Here is a 14,516-nt window from a genome sequence, read left to right on the forward strand (position 1 = left end):
GAGGCTCTGAGAGGTGAAGCAGCTTGTCCAAGGTGACACAATTAGGAAGGGATAGGATTTGAACTCCGGTAATCTGACCCTGGAGCCCCAGCGCTGCCCCCTCTCAGCCCCAGATGGGTCTCGGACCCTGAAGGCATCAGGTTGATGGGTTTGGTCGCAGGCTGCCTCCAGAACACTCTGGCAGGACCATAAACAGCTGGGGAAGTTCCCTCCCTCCAGCGGCTGCCTTTTCATCTGGCTGGGCTTCGGGATCTGGCGAGAGAAGCCCGTTTATTGAGGAAGTTTATGCATTTAACAGTTTAAGCCTTTCTAAGCCTGTGGTACAACAGGATTTGGGAGCTGTTAACAATTCTGTGTGGTTAAGAGATTTTCATTGCTCTGCGGCAGCTGGCTCAGGCCCCACAGGCCCTGTTCTGGCCTCCACCCCACCCTGCTGGGCACCTCCTCCCTAGGACCCTTTGTCTTCTGCCCCCATCCTGCTGCTTCTCCCTGTTCCCCCTACTCCTAGTGTCTAGGTATGAACTTTGACCTCAGAGGGGGGAGCTGCCCAAGGGCACACAGCAGTTAAGAGGCTTGAACTGAAACCTGCCTGGCAAAGCTCGAGTCCCTTCCCACACCCTAGACTGCCTTCCTTGGGTAAGGGGGGTGGGGTAGGAGGACATTATGTTGTTAATTCTGCACTGGCAGAACTTATAAAACCCCTCTAAAACCAGCATCTGACCTCTGCCAAGGCTTTGGAACAGGCCGGGGTGGGGTAACTTGCCCAGCTTCACTCACCCTGTCAGGTACAGAGCTGGAATCAGAACTCAGGCCTCCCGAAGTCCTAATGAGAATTCTTCATACTATACCAAAGAGGGTTTTTTTTTTTTTTTTCCATAGCCTGGTGGGGGGTGGGGGGGGATGCCATTTGTAATTATAATGTCTTACATATGTACAGTATTTATTTACTTACACTCTGCCTCATTCCAGAAAAGATTAGAGGCTGCTTTTGTATAGCATTTGGTCTCACCCTGTGAGATACTTTGATCTGAATGATACCCACATGAGAGAAGCAAGGCGAAGGTTATTAGCACCATTTTAGAGGCAAGGAAAACTGAAGCCAAGAGGGGACCAGACTCTCCCATGGTCACAGTGTACTTTGGTGGCAGAGCTGGGACTTGAACCCAGTGCTCTGGCCTCCTAGACCCAGGCTCTCACTGGGGCCCCTTGTGATGTTCAGTCAGATAGCCCCCACCCTTTGCCTCCACCTCTGCAGGGACGAGACCCCAGCGTTCCCTGAAACACCTTAGTCTCCATCCTAGGTTGGGAGAGGTGGCCTGGAAGAGTTCCTTGTGGCCCAGAAGACACATGGTTTGTGTGAAGAGGAAGGTGTGGGTGGGTTTGGCAGGATGTGAATCAGCCCCCGACAACCATACGGATAAAGGAGCCCGTCGCTGGTGGCCCAGGGGTCACCCTGAGGGGTGGGCCTCCCTTCGGACTCCTACCCTCTCTGGTTCCTCGGGCTCTTTGCTCCTTCACCAGGCCTTCCCAATCTTTTTCCATGGAGCCCCATCCATGGAGGTTGGATGATGCTGTTGTTTTCATCACAGGGATTTGTTTCCTGATCACGGTGACCCATCTGCCCAACCCATCAGCCAACCCAGGAGAGGGTCACAAACACGCAAGCGCTCCCACGTCACTGGCATCCAGACACAGCACATGAACTTTATCTCTTGTCCTCTGCTCCCCACCCCACCCCAAACGAAGGGGCCAAGGCCACTGATCACCAACTTCACACTCATAAAAACTGAGGCCCTAAGACGTTAGATGAAATGGCTTATCCAGAGACTAGAGCTGGGTCACTGGGTCGCCCAGGCTGTGACCCTCCCAGCCCCCTTGCTGCTGATTCCTGTTCCGAGACCTCTCTTGAACCCGTTTATATCAGACCTCTGCCCCATCATTCCACTAAATCTGCTCATAATCAAGGCCATGAGTGACACCCATGTCGCCAATTCAGCGGTCAGTTCCCAGGCCTTGGCTTCCCTGAGGAGCGTTTATCAGAGTGACCACTGTCTCCTGGTGTCCCTTGTGCCTTGCCGGGTGCTTCGTGGCCAGTTCCCACTTGACTCCCGCCTCTCTACCTCGGAGGCCCCGGTGCTGAGTCCTTGGCGTCCTCTTCTCTCTCCCTCCCTGGGTGATTCCGTCCAGCCTAGACCTCTTCTCTAAAGTCTGGTCAATCTCCAGCCTAGACCTCTTCTCTAAAGTCCAGATTCACATACCTAACTACCTACTGGACATCACCATGCTTCCTCCCTGTTCCCTACAGTCTGTTCCCTGCCCTGCAGCCAGAGGTCCCTCTAAAATGTAGATCATGGGAATTCCCCTGGCGGTCCAGTGGTTAGAACTCAACGCTTTCACTGCTGGGGCCTGGGTTCAATCCCTGGTCGGGGAACTAAGATCCCACAAGCCGTGCAGTGTGGCCAAAAAAAAAAAGTAGGTCATGTCCCACCTCTGCTCAGAACCCCCCAAAGCCCCTCGTCTTACATAATGCAAAAGCTGAAAGGGCCCACAAATCCCTCCATGATCTGTCCCTCCCCTCTCTCGGACCCATCTTTTCCCATTTCCTCCTTGCCTCCTCCACTTCAGACCCGCTGAACTCCATGGTGGTTTCTTCTGCCTGGAATGTTCTTTCCTCAAGTATCTACATTGATTGCCCTCTCACCTTCTTCAGGTCTCTGCCCGAACGCCACCTTTTCACCAAGGTCCCCCATTGCCCTAGTTTTCCAAAGGGTGCATATATATTCTCATGCACACGTGTGCACATACACACGTGTGCACACAGCCCGTCCCCCTTCCCTGCTTTACTTCTCTCCGTTGCCCTTGCTGCCATCTGGCATACTGTTTCTTTGTTCCTTACCTACTTGTCTCCCCAGCTGAAATGCAGGCTCCGTGAGGGCAGATGTTTCTGTTTTGTCCACCACTGTGTCCAGGTTCTAGACTGATGTTTAGCTCATAGAAACTACTCCATAAATGTTAGCTGCAGAGACCCACTCACCCCAGTTTCACACCCTGTACCCTCCCAACCCTGATGTGAGCGATGATGCTAACAGAGGCCCTTGGAGAAGCCGAGGGCTCTTCCTGCTCCAGAGGGACCAACTTAGCCAGGATGCACAACAGGTCTGTCTGTGGTTGGGACAGGCGTTTCCAGGCATGGATTGAGGGTTCTTTTCCTTGGGACTCAGCATCTCCTGTAAGAATCTTAAATCCAGGAGCTGGGGACCTCAGAGAGCAGCTTTCAGTCTTCCTTGTGTTTTCACGTTAACAAACATTAATTCCAGCTCTTGCTCCCTTGCCTGCGCTGGCCCAGCAGTGTTTGGACTCCCTGCATGGTCGTCCTAGACCAGGGCCTGCTGGGGGACCCACCTCTCAGTAGGAGCCTGTGGGAGCCCACCACAGGCCCGGGTCTGTGCAGACACAGAGCAGGAGGAGGCGCCCAGCCTGCCGAGTCTCCGATCTCAGGTTCAGACCCCAGCCCCATTGCCTGACTTACTTGAGGAGGCCTTTGCTCTGAGCCTCAGTTTCCTCATTGTTAAATGGGGCCTGTAGTCCCAGCCTCACAGGGTTTAGAAGAGGCCCAGAGGAGTAATGGGAGCTCAGAAAATAGGAAAACGATGGGGAGTGGAGGGGGTGCCCCTGCTTCAGGAAAGAATGTTTCTTGGGGGGGGTCAGCAGGCAGTTCCCTGGCAGCGCACCTGGAGAGCAGAGCGTGTGTACATGATTAAGGGGGCCGGGGGTTGGTTGGTAATCCCCTCTCAGTTACAAGCAAGCCTGGGTACACAGTGGGTGCCTAATACATGCTTGTGGCTTGGCATTGTTTTAACCAGACAGGGTGCTTTTATTGAGCAGCACAGAAGCAGCTCACAGAGTCAGGGGTGCCTGGGTCCAAATATGGGCTCTCCCACTCACCCTGGGACCCTGGCAGAGCACCTCCCCACCCCACCCCATCTCTGGGGCTCAATGTCACCAGCTATAGAATGACTCTTATGCACTAACAGCCTCTGATTCTGTTCTTCCTGGTCCTCACAGTGCCCCTCGAGAGGCCAGCAGGACAGCCGTGACCATCTGCGACACCAGGATAGTGACCCCAGGTTACCTGCCATGCTCTAGCGCCCTCAAGCAGGAAGGTTTAGAGATGTAGGTAAGAGCCAGCTGCCTAGGTTCTAATACTGGCTCTGACATTTACTAGCTGTGTGACTCTGGGCAGGTGACTCACTTCCCAAAGCCTCAACCTCCTCATCTAAATAATGGGTGTAATAATAAATGGAATGTTACAGGTGAGTTGTGAGGACTCAGTGCGATAATCAAAGTAAAGCACTGAACGCAGCACCCAGCTTGTGGCGTGTGGTCAGTGCTGATCATAGCCTGGGACTTGCTGTCTAAATGCTCAGGGTTGTTACCATATCCTTTTGCAGATGAGGAGACAGGTTCAGAGAGAGCAGGTGACTTCCTTTGCTCCAGGCCACACAGCAAGTAAGGCCCCTCAACCCCTGTTGTCCAATGGGGCGTGAGCAGAGGGCTAGGTGGGACTTGGGGGCCAGTCAGAGCTATTTCCCGCCTCTGGCCCCTATGTCCCCAGCAAATTCTGGGCCCAAAGCCTCATGTTATGTTGGCTCCTTCCAAGGAACCAGACTCAAGCTTCTTCCCTTAAAGGCGTCACCATCCGATTTGCAACATTTTAAAGACCTGAGAGTGATCGCTGGCCTTTTTGCCCTGCCTGGGCGGGCCATGAAGCTTTGGGAGCCCCACATCCGTATCCCTGGCAACTGCAGCCCTGGGCTGCCCTCCCCCCACACCCTGCTGTCAGAGCTGTCTGTCTGTGGGAGCTCCCTGGAGGCCTGGGAGGGATGTGCACACACGCGTGTGCTGGGTCAGTGCAGAGCGTCCCCGACACACCTGCCTGTGTGTGTGCACTGGCCCCGTTAGACGTGGGAGAGTGCGTGCTGGGCCTGCTGGGAGTCTGTGTGCCCGTATGTGTAGAAGTGTGCCCACTGACCCAACATCCATCCACGTGTGTGGTTGGAACATCTCTGGACATAAGAGCATGTGCGTACATTTCAGGGGTGGGGCCCGTACGTGCCCTTGCCCACGCAGTTCACCCTGGAGCCCACTGTGAGTCATTACTGCCTTTGTGTTCGTATGTTCCTGTGTCTGTCTGACCTGTCCCAGCACATGTGTGTGTGCAGGGTGGAGCATATTCATGCATGTGCTGGATCACTTGGACCAGTGCACGTCAAGGAGCATAGGTGGCGCAGAATGAGTGGGTGCACCCATCATTGTATGAGGGGATCCCTGTCCTTGGGTGTGTGTGTCCTGGGTCAAGTAGGTGTGTGTATGTTTGTGCATATCCAACCACAAGCAGATCAAGCCAGAGTGTATATGTTCATATATATATTGTATCAAACCAGATGCACATGCACTTGGAAATGAGTATTTGTGAGCATGTGTGTCTGTGGTGCACTGGACCCACCAGTGGAGTATGTGTGTTGGCGGCAGGGGTGGGAAGGGGGGATACACACATACACACACTCACACACACACTTTCTGGGGGCCAGAATGTCAGGGCCATTGATTTTCTGTCTCTTAGAAATTCTCTTTGAGGTCCTCTTCATGTCTCTTTCATGAACCAAAGTCAGTGGTTCCAACATCCTTAAAGCAAATCGGGCCCATTTTGCAGCAAGCCTCTATCCTTGGCCTGCCCGCCTTCCCTGCTGGTTGTGTGCACAACACGTACATGCAAAATGTGCTTATGATTTACAGGAAAGCATGGGGGCGCCCTGGAGGGGTGCGGTGATGGTGCTGGCCCGGGGTCAGTTCTTCACCAGGCTCCGATATTTTCTAGTCGGTGGCCTTGGGCATTTCCCTCACTTCCCGGAGCCTCCGGTTTCTCATCTGCCAAAGAGGCCAGACGGTGGTAAAGACATGACCGCAAGGCCCTGCCCAGGCTGGGATCGTCATTCCTCTCATATCTGTCTGAGGTGTTTTGTTTATGCAGCACTTTTGCCTTCTTCCTGGGGAGAGAGGCTGTGTCTACACGAGACACCAAAGCAGGGCCAGTGGTGGACAGGCCAGCAGAGGAGCCATGGTGCTTCTAGGAGGAAGGGAAGGGGCAACACTTGAACTGTGCCGCCCCTCCGCCGTGCAGCCCCTCCCCCATGCAGCCCCTCTGTGTTATCCCCACTCCACAGTGGAGGAAACTGAGGCCAGAGAGCTGCAAGGGCCTGCGCGAACCTCCCAGGGGGCAGCAGGGGGCAAGCCAGCATTGGGACCCAGGTCCAGCCGACTCCTAGGCCTTCCCGAGCATTCGGAGAACGCTTCCTAGAGCAGATGGGAGCGAGAGGTCAGGCCTCGAAGGATGCCCATTCCCCATAGCAGGCTGGATGTCATACAAGCCCAAGGCACTGCATGAGCAGAAGTGGGGAAGCACCAGGCGGGAGGAGAGCAGGCCCTTCAGCCTCCGCCTCCCGCGAGCCTGCTCCGGCTCTCCCCGCCCTCTCCCCGCCCCGGCGCCCTCCAGATGGGCAGCCCCTCGCCGAGGTCCCCTCCCGCCCCTCGCGCTGCAGTCTTTGTGGCCCGGGAAGAATGCCTCTCTTTATCTCCCGGACGCCCCTTCCCTTTGATTCTCCTCTCCCCAGCGTTTCTGCCAACCTCTGCGTGTTGGGAATCCAATTAGAGGAACGGACAGAGAGAGTGACAGCCGCACCGAATCCCGCCTCGGCCCCTCTGAGCACGCCCAGCGGAGCTGCAGGCAGCACGGGGCCTGCTTGTCACGCCAGGCCCAGCGCTGGGCTTTGTGGGGATTAGCTGCCGGGGGGTGGGGCTCTCCCCAGATGGGACCAGAAGTGATGCTGGTGAATGTCACGTCCCGGTGAGAGTGGAGGGGGCCACTCTGCTCTGTGTGGAACCCAGCATGGGGAACAGGGGGGGAAGGTGCCAGGAGGCAGGGTGGCCTTGGCCTGGAGTGGGCTACCTTGGCCTATAGGGGATGCTTGGGGAAGTGATGGCCCAGCCCAGTCGGGTTATTTGGTTCCAAAGCTAGACTCAAGCAGAGCTGGCAGCCAAGCTCAGGTCTACCTGCTGTCGGGGAGACACCTGAATTTCCACCTAGGAGGGGCCGCAGGGGTTCATGTGCTTGCAGGGGTGGGATATTATCTTGATGCTTCATTTGCAAAATACTTTACATATGATTGGGAGGGGAAACCCCAAGGAATGCAAAGGGGGCAGCCACTGCATGATGGTGTCTGAAGAATCGCCCACCACAAGCTACTCCTTGGCCTGGCCGCCAGGTTAAGGCCAAGACCCTGCCCTCCCACACCACCACCATGAAGTTATCCTCCTGGTTTACTGCCAAGGAAAATGAGGGTCCCAAGGACAGAAGGCCAGTCTGAGGCAGAGCTAGGATTTCTCTAACCCCCTCCTACCCCCGGGTCACCCTGACCCCACCCCCAACTGCTAAGTTGGGAGAGTCCCCGATGCCCCCTCCCCAAGGAGGGATTTGGTGGCTGAAGAAGTGGATTTCTGGACCTCAGTGAAAGCAGCAGCCTCATCCCCAGCCCCAGGAGCACCAGGCAGAATACGGGCCGACAAATGCCCCAGCCTCTCCAGAAACGGCTGGAGACTACAGTGCACTGGGCCTTGTCCTAGGCCCAAGCACAGAGAGGGATTTGCATCCAACGTGGCTTCCGCCTCCAGGAGCTCACAGTGATGGCGTATGTAAAGGGGAAGCTCAGGACCGTGAGGACCCACAAGGGACCCGGGGAGGTGGGGATGGGACCACACTCAGCCCGGGCGTCCCAGCGGGCTTCTTAGAGGAAGCTGCACCTGAGCTGAGACCTGGAGGACAAGCAGAAAGAGCTTGAGGAGGCACCGAATATTCTAGGCATGAGAGGCAGGGCAGGTGTGGGGCTTCCCGGGGAGAGGCCCCTGCCCACCCTCATCCCCATCCTCATTCCACAGCTGCCTGGGCTGGGCAGGGCTGACCCACCTCCTACCCCAGAGCCCCAGCAGGGCTGCACAGCTGTGACTACCTCTGGGCCTGGCAGGGTTGGCAGCTTTGGATGCTCAGCATCTTCAGTAAGAATCATCGCGGAGGTGGGACGGGAGAGCCAAGGGAGGCCACAGTGCCTAAGAGCACACATTAGAGAACCGGGCCTCTTACAGACACTGTCTCCTCGGATCCCACATCAACCCAGGGAGCAGGAACCACCACCCCATTTTACAAGTGAGAAAATGGTTCAGAGAGGCAAAGGGGTTGCCCAGACTCAGAGAGTATGTTAATTTATGGGACCAGCATTTAAACTCGGGACCCCCATGGACCTTTCCCACCACTCTGGGCTGCCACAGCCAGTGCAGATAGGAGTTTGTTGTATGTATGTTTTTGGTTCTCCTGTCCCAGCACAGTGCCTGAGTGGTGGGTGGGTGGATGGATGGATGGATGGCTGGCTGGCTGGCTGGAGAAAACCAATTAATCATTTGACCAGTTCTTCCTTACCTGTTGCCTTTTTTAAAAATAACAAATTGGCACTCATCCGCATCCTGCCAATAAAGACCATGTTAATTATGAAGTAATCTTTCAGCTCAGTCCTTGTGAATACAAAATGAGAAGGGTGTGTAGACCCAAGAGAGCAAGAAAAGACACCCTGATCTGCTTCCCACACCTGCCTGGGCCTGAAGACTCGCTCAGTCACACAGACCCACTCACTCTCACATGTTCTCACTCACTCCCTCCCTCACAGCTGATGACCCCACCCCCAGGGACCTCCCCACCTCCCCACTCCCCATCTTTCCACTTCCAGGTGAAGGCCTCTCTGGGCTCAGCCCTGGCCCTGCCCGCATGTATGCGCACACCTCTTCCAGCCCCTCTCCTCCCTCTGAACTTGACTCCTCCTCCCTTCCCTCCTCCCTCCTTCTGTCTCCCTCTCCCCTCCTCCTGTGTTTTCTTTCTTCTTCCATCTCGTGGTTTCTCTACCTTAATGGGGCTTCAGGTCTCTGTCTCATCCTCCATCTGACTGTCTGTCCTCTGGGTCTCTCCTCCCGCTTCCTCTGTGTCTCCCCCTCCCCCTCGCCCTTCCTCACCTTTTTCCCTCCGACCCTAAGGAGATCCCTTGCCCGTCTTGGACTCACCTGGGGCCTGGGTGAGCTGTGGGCTGGAAAAGTGAAGCCCTTCTCCTCAACCCAGACACAGGTGTCAAGCTGGGGTCCAAAAGCAGCCCCCCAACCTTCCCCCTTAGAGAGGGGCGTGGTGCACATACCCAGGGTGGCTGCCTTAGTCTGCTCACCTGCCGACCCGTGGAGTCACCTGGCCAGGCCGTTTGTTTGCTGCCCACACACCCTAACTGCCCACCCGCACGCCCACCCCCAGCCCAGGTGAGGTGGGGGAGAAGGCTACAGGTTCACGCAGCCCCGGGTCAGATTCCCTCCATGCCCTGAGCAGGTGCCTCCACCTCTGAGTCTGTTTTCTCATCTGTAAAAGGGGACAGGAGACTTGGCCTGGAAGGGCTGTGTGAGGCTCGGGTGTTCTGCCCGACACAGTAGGTGCTTGGGAATGGCCGTGGAAGACAAAAGAGATGAGCAGGCTCTACCCTCAGAGGACTCACAGCCCAGTGGAAGGCAGGTGGCTGGGAGAAGTCACCCCTTCAGGCTCTGGGGAGCTGGCAGAGCCATGATCAGAGTCCATTTGCCCCTGAGGGCAGACGGAGGGGCCAGGGTCAAGGGTCACAGGGAAGAGGTCAGCCTCAGTCCTGAGTGACTCTGGGGCCAGGCCTTAGTGGGAGCCACTGCTGGGGATTCAGCCTAAGGCCTGGTCACCTTCGAGTTTGTCAGTCAGTCTAGGGGTTCTCGAGCGCCCGTGGTTGGCCCCTCTCCTGCTCGCCAAGGCTAGAATCCTGCAGGCTTGGGATGAGCCACCCACCTCCGGAGCCCACATCATCCACCCATCATCTCTGTCCCGTGCTGGCCACAGGGGGCCTGGCCTGTTGATTCTGAAGGGACTTCAGTGGTGCCCCGGTTTAGCACGATCCCATTTGTGTGTCCTTGAGCCACACCCATCCTCTCTGAGCCTCAGTTTCCTCATCAGGGCCTTTGAATAGCTTAAACAAGGGGCTGCGGGCCCAGAGTGGGCGCCTGGTAGCCGTCTCCCAGCCTCCCGAAGGGCTCCCTGTGGTGGAAATTCCAGACCTGCCCCTCCCCTTATGGCCCAACTTGGGCCCTCCCTTTCAGGAGCTGACCTCCCCTCCCACAGCCTGAGAAGTCTGGCCCCAGGACGCTCTCGCCCTCTGCCCCCTCCCTCCACCTCCCCTCGACCACCCAGCCCAGCCAGCTGGGCGGGAGGGGATCAGAGGCTGTGAGTAGCAACCTCCCTCCCACCCACTGGGCCCAGGGTCAGTAAGCCTTCGAGCGTGGGAGGGAGACAGGGACTGAGATTCTATGGGGTGGGGGTGAGGGTGAGGGTGAGAATAAGGCAGGTGTGTGTGTGTGCATGCGTGCGTGTGTGTGTGTGTGTGTGTGTGTGTGACTTTGTGTGTGTGTGAGAGAGAGAGAGGGATTGCCAGTGCATATGTGCCTTCTAGGGGGGCTGCAGATGTGTCTGAGGACCCGGGAGGGTGCGCCTGGGGAGAGAAGACAAAAGAATGGCGTGAGCTGAAGAAGCTGCCCCTGGGTGGGAGGCTGAGCCTATTTGTATGCAGCAGGAGCAGGAGCGCAGCAAGGCCCGCTCTTCAGAAGAGCCTCAATTCCCAGGATGCTGGAGGGAGCACTGCAGAACCCTCCCTCACACACCATCCTGCCCAGCCCTAATTGTTCAGGTGGGGAAACTGAGGCTGGGGAGCCGCATGGCAAGTGAATGGCACAGCTGGGACTGGAACCCAGTCAGCCTCCCAGACCAGGGTTCTTCCCATCCATTGAGTGCCTCTGGGGGCTGCAGCTAGGTACAGAGTTGGATGCATGAAGGAATGAGTAATGACCGTTGATGTTTGTCAAGTGCACTGAGCAAACATTTTATGATAACTCAGTGATCCTCACACAACCTGTAAAGTCTGTGCCGCTTTTATCATCCCCGTTTTACAGATGGGAAAACTGAGGCACAGAAAGGTAAAGTAACTTGCTCCAGATCCTACAGCTAGTAAGCAGCAGAGCCAAGATTCAAGAACAGGCCAGCTGGTATCAGAGTCCATGCTTGCAGTCACTGTACCATGCAGCCTCTTTGAACGTGAAGTTCTTGAAACACAGGGACTGTTACGTCTCTGTCCCTCGGGTTCTGAGTGCTGGTCTGGCACATAGCAAGTGCTCAGTGATGCTTACTGAGAGAGTGAATGAGTGACAGGGGCTTCGCCACGAAGACATCTTCCCAGGCCCCAGGAGCCTAGCTCCCTCAGCACGGTCCTACTGCGTGTGCGTGGCCCCTGCCCCCACCCCCACCAGGCAGGTGTTGGCTGTGCCCTCCTTAGGACCAGGCCCCCGCGGGGACAAAGCCAGGGGCGCGCCTGGGCGGCCCAGCCCCAGCTCAGGCTGAAGCTGCTAACAGGCTGGAAATCTCTTTTGTCAAAGCCTGTGCTGCCTCCAACCTCCTTTAATTAAAGACAATTAGTGCTTTCAGCCCCTCTGCACAGCTCAGCTCCCCTGTTTGCAAACACACAGCTGCGGGAGCTTTGTGGGCCCCCCTCACCGCCACCCCCAGCCCTGCCTCCCCAGAGGCACACAGAGGTGCCTTTATCATCAGCACTCAGGCTGCAGCACCAAGAGGCGGGCGCCTCTGCTCAAGGAAAGGATGGGAGCGATTCCCAGCAAGGCGGGGGAGCGAGGAAAGCCAAGGACCCTGGGGTGGCCTGGCACACGTGGGCCATGGGTCTCACTTTTTGAGGAATGGCCTGTGGGTGCCAAGTCCAGCTGGGGCACCTTGGAGGGACTTGCCGCCTCCTTTTCTCCCCCTCTGCTTCTTAGAATTCGAGCCATCCATGTGTTTTCTCCGAGAACTTTGTGTCTGACTTGGGCACCGCAGGGCACAGATGCTGGCCTGAAGTGCTCCCTAAGAAGGAAGGAAAAGGGAGAAATGGCTTTTACTGAGCACCTGCTATTTGCTGGGACCCTAGCTAGACTCTGACTGCACAGCATAATTCTATTACAGACGGAGATGCCAAGGCTCAGAATGGCTCAGTCACTTGGCCAGGCACGACTAGGAAACAGCAGAAGCAGCATTCAAGACGAGGCCTTCTGAGCTGAGCATACTAGTTGGATCTAAGTATACTAGGAGCCCAGCCTCTCAGAGTTCAAAAGGTCAACTGGTCCAGCTCTCCACCTGCCTCGGCCCCCATGGACTGAGCCTGTGCCACGTGCCAGGCAATCTTGGGCCCCTCTGGGTGTCGAAAAGGGCACAGACACAGCCATGCCCTCCAGGAGCTCCTAGTCGAAAGGAAGCTGCCATGAACAGACCCGTGCACAGTGGCAGTGCCCTGTGATAGCAGAGGGCTTTGCAGACTTCTCCGGCAGCGCAGAGGTGGGAGTGACTGTTTGCAGGGAGAGGTGGAAACATTTGAGCTGGTGCTCAGGGATGAATAGTTATTCTCAAAAAAGAAGACAGTGGACAAGAGCATTCTAGGCAAAGTCCAGGCATAAGAGAAAAGCCAATTTCAAGAAAGGTGAGTAGTTCAGGCAGGAAAGGGATCGCTGTGCCTGCTGTGGTTAAGGGGAACAGGAGCCCAGGTGGGCTGAGTGACTAGTCTAAGGTCACACAGCAAAACAGTGCTGGAAAGAGAGCCTGACCGCCCTCTGAATGCAGTACTGCAATCAGCCAATGAAGGTCTTCCCCACTGGACTCTTGACTCTAGTGGGAAACCGTGTCTGTTTTTGCTCACCTTTGTAGTCTGGGGCCTTGCCCAGTCCTGACCCAGGCAGGGGCTTAATAAATATCTGCTGAGCAAATGAAATGTCCCAGCAAAGGCATGTGAGAGGCTTGCTGGCCACCACTCTCCCTTCCCAGGCCCAGGACAGACATCATAAATCCTTCACCACACTTTTCCACTCAGTCCAGAAGGACTGCAGGCAGACTCCTTGGAGCTGGCATGTGTGATGAAATGTATGTGTCACTGAAGAGTCAAGTCCAGGCTCACAATTGCAGATGAGAATTTCCAAGTAGGATGCTTCCAAATGGGGAGGAAGGTGTAATAATAATAGCTTAACATTTACTGAGTGATATTCACATACTAGGCACAGTTCTAAGCTCTTAATATGTAAGTCCCACAACACCCCGTGACATGGGTATTTTTCTTCTTCTTCTCATTTTCCAGAGGGGGAAGTTGAGGCACAGAGAAGTTAAGTAACTGACCCTAGAGCACACATCACTAATTTTCGGGGCCAGAATCCAAACCCAAGGAACCTTGCCCCAGAGTCACGCCCTCAGTCGCTATGCCGCACTCCCTCTCCTCCACTGGCGAGGGACCTCCTGGCCCCCAGAGCTGGCCACCCCGAGGGCTGGTGTGCATCCAGCCTCGCTATGAGGCCCTGGCTTCCTCCCCCACAGTGGAGACCCAATAGCTTAGAGCCAGCAGGGCCAGGCTGGGCCTGGGATCCATCTGCCTTTCGGCAGCTCTGGGCCCACTTCCTTCAGCCTGGACAGCTTCCCAGTGGTGCCTCTGCAGGCCCTTTCAAGTCCCCTGGCACCCCTAGCCCCACTTCCTGCGACCCCTGGCCCTGGCCTGACCCGCTCCACTCAGTTTCCCAAGATGAGTTGCAGAAGCTGCAGGGTCTGTGTGCAGAGTCGGGAAAATTAACGAGCTGCTCCCCAGCAATTGGCGGTTTCCAGGCACCAGCTGGCCTGGAGTATTTACTCGGCACCCTCAGAGCAAGACAATTAAGTGGAGCTTAGGCTGGGGTGCAGAGATGAGTACAGATCAGACGGAAACCCTCCTAAGATGTTTTTCCAAGGGATCAGTGCCCGAGAATGAGTTTCCAGGGAACTTGGGTCTTTATTCATTCTTATTAGTGTATTATATAGTAATATGTGTACATATAACATATATATGTATAGTCATTCATTTTTGTCCTTACCTGGGTTACCATGTTGAATCCTCACCTTTTCTCTGCAAGGTAGACATGGTTATTGTCGTTTTACAGATGAAGAGATTGAAGCCCAACGAGGTTAGGGGACATCTCACAGGTCACACAGGGGAGCCGGGATTTGAACTCAGGTCTGACTCCAAACTTCTGCTTCTTGCCATAGAATAGGTCTCTTTCCTTGTCTTGGAATGTACGTAGCACTGTATTAGGCACCAAGGATGAGCCAGGAGCAAGAGCAGATCCAGTATGTGCTGTGTACCTACACTGTGTCTGGCACAGAGAAGAGTAAGATCCTGAGACCCCTTTCCTGCCTTGGGAATCGCCATGTTAGAAGTATGTGCTGTACAGTGCATGAGCCCAAGAAGATCTGGCCAGCTCAGATTGGTTCTGATGATGAGGCAGGGCTTCATGGAGGAAACAAAGTTTGTTTT

The 14,516-nt window shown here is 55.6% G+C and overlaps 1 protein-coding gene across 2 annotated transcripts in view; it reads left to right on the forward strand.

The window, feature by feature from the left end:
* Window positions 1–14,516, forward strand: part of EPHB2 (EPH receptor B2) — a 184,603-nt gene that overhangs the window by 77,672 nt on the left and 92,415 nt on the right. The window lies entirely within an intron of this gene.

The sequence above is a fragment of the Balaenoptera ricei genome, chromosome 1 (assembly GCF_028023285.1).
Source record: "Balaenoptera ricei isolate mBalRic1 chromosome 1, mBalRic1.hap2, whole genome shotgun sequence".
NCBI classification, from domain to species: Eukaryota; Metazoa; Chordata; class Mammalia; order Artiodactyla; family Balaenopteridae; genus Balaenoptera; species Balaenoptera ricei.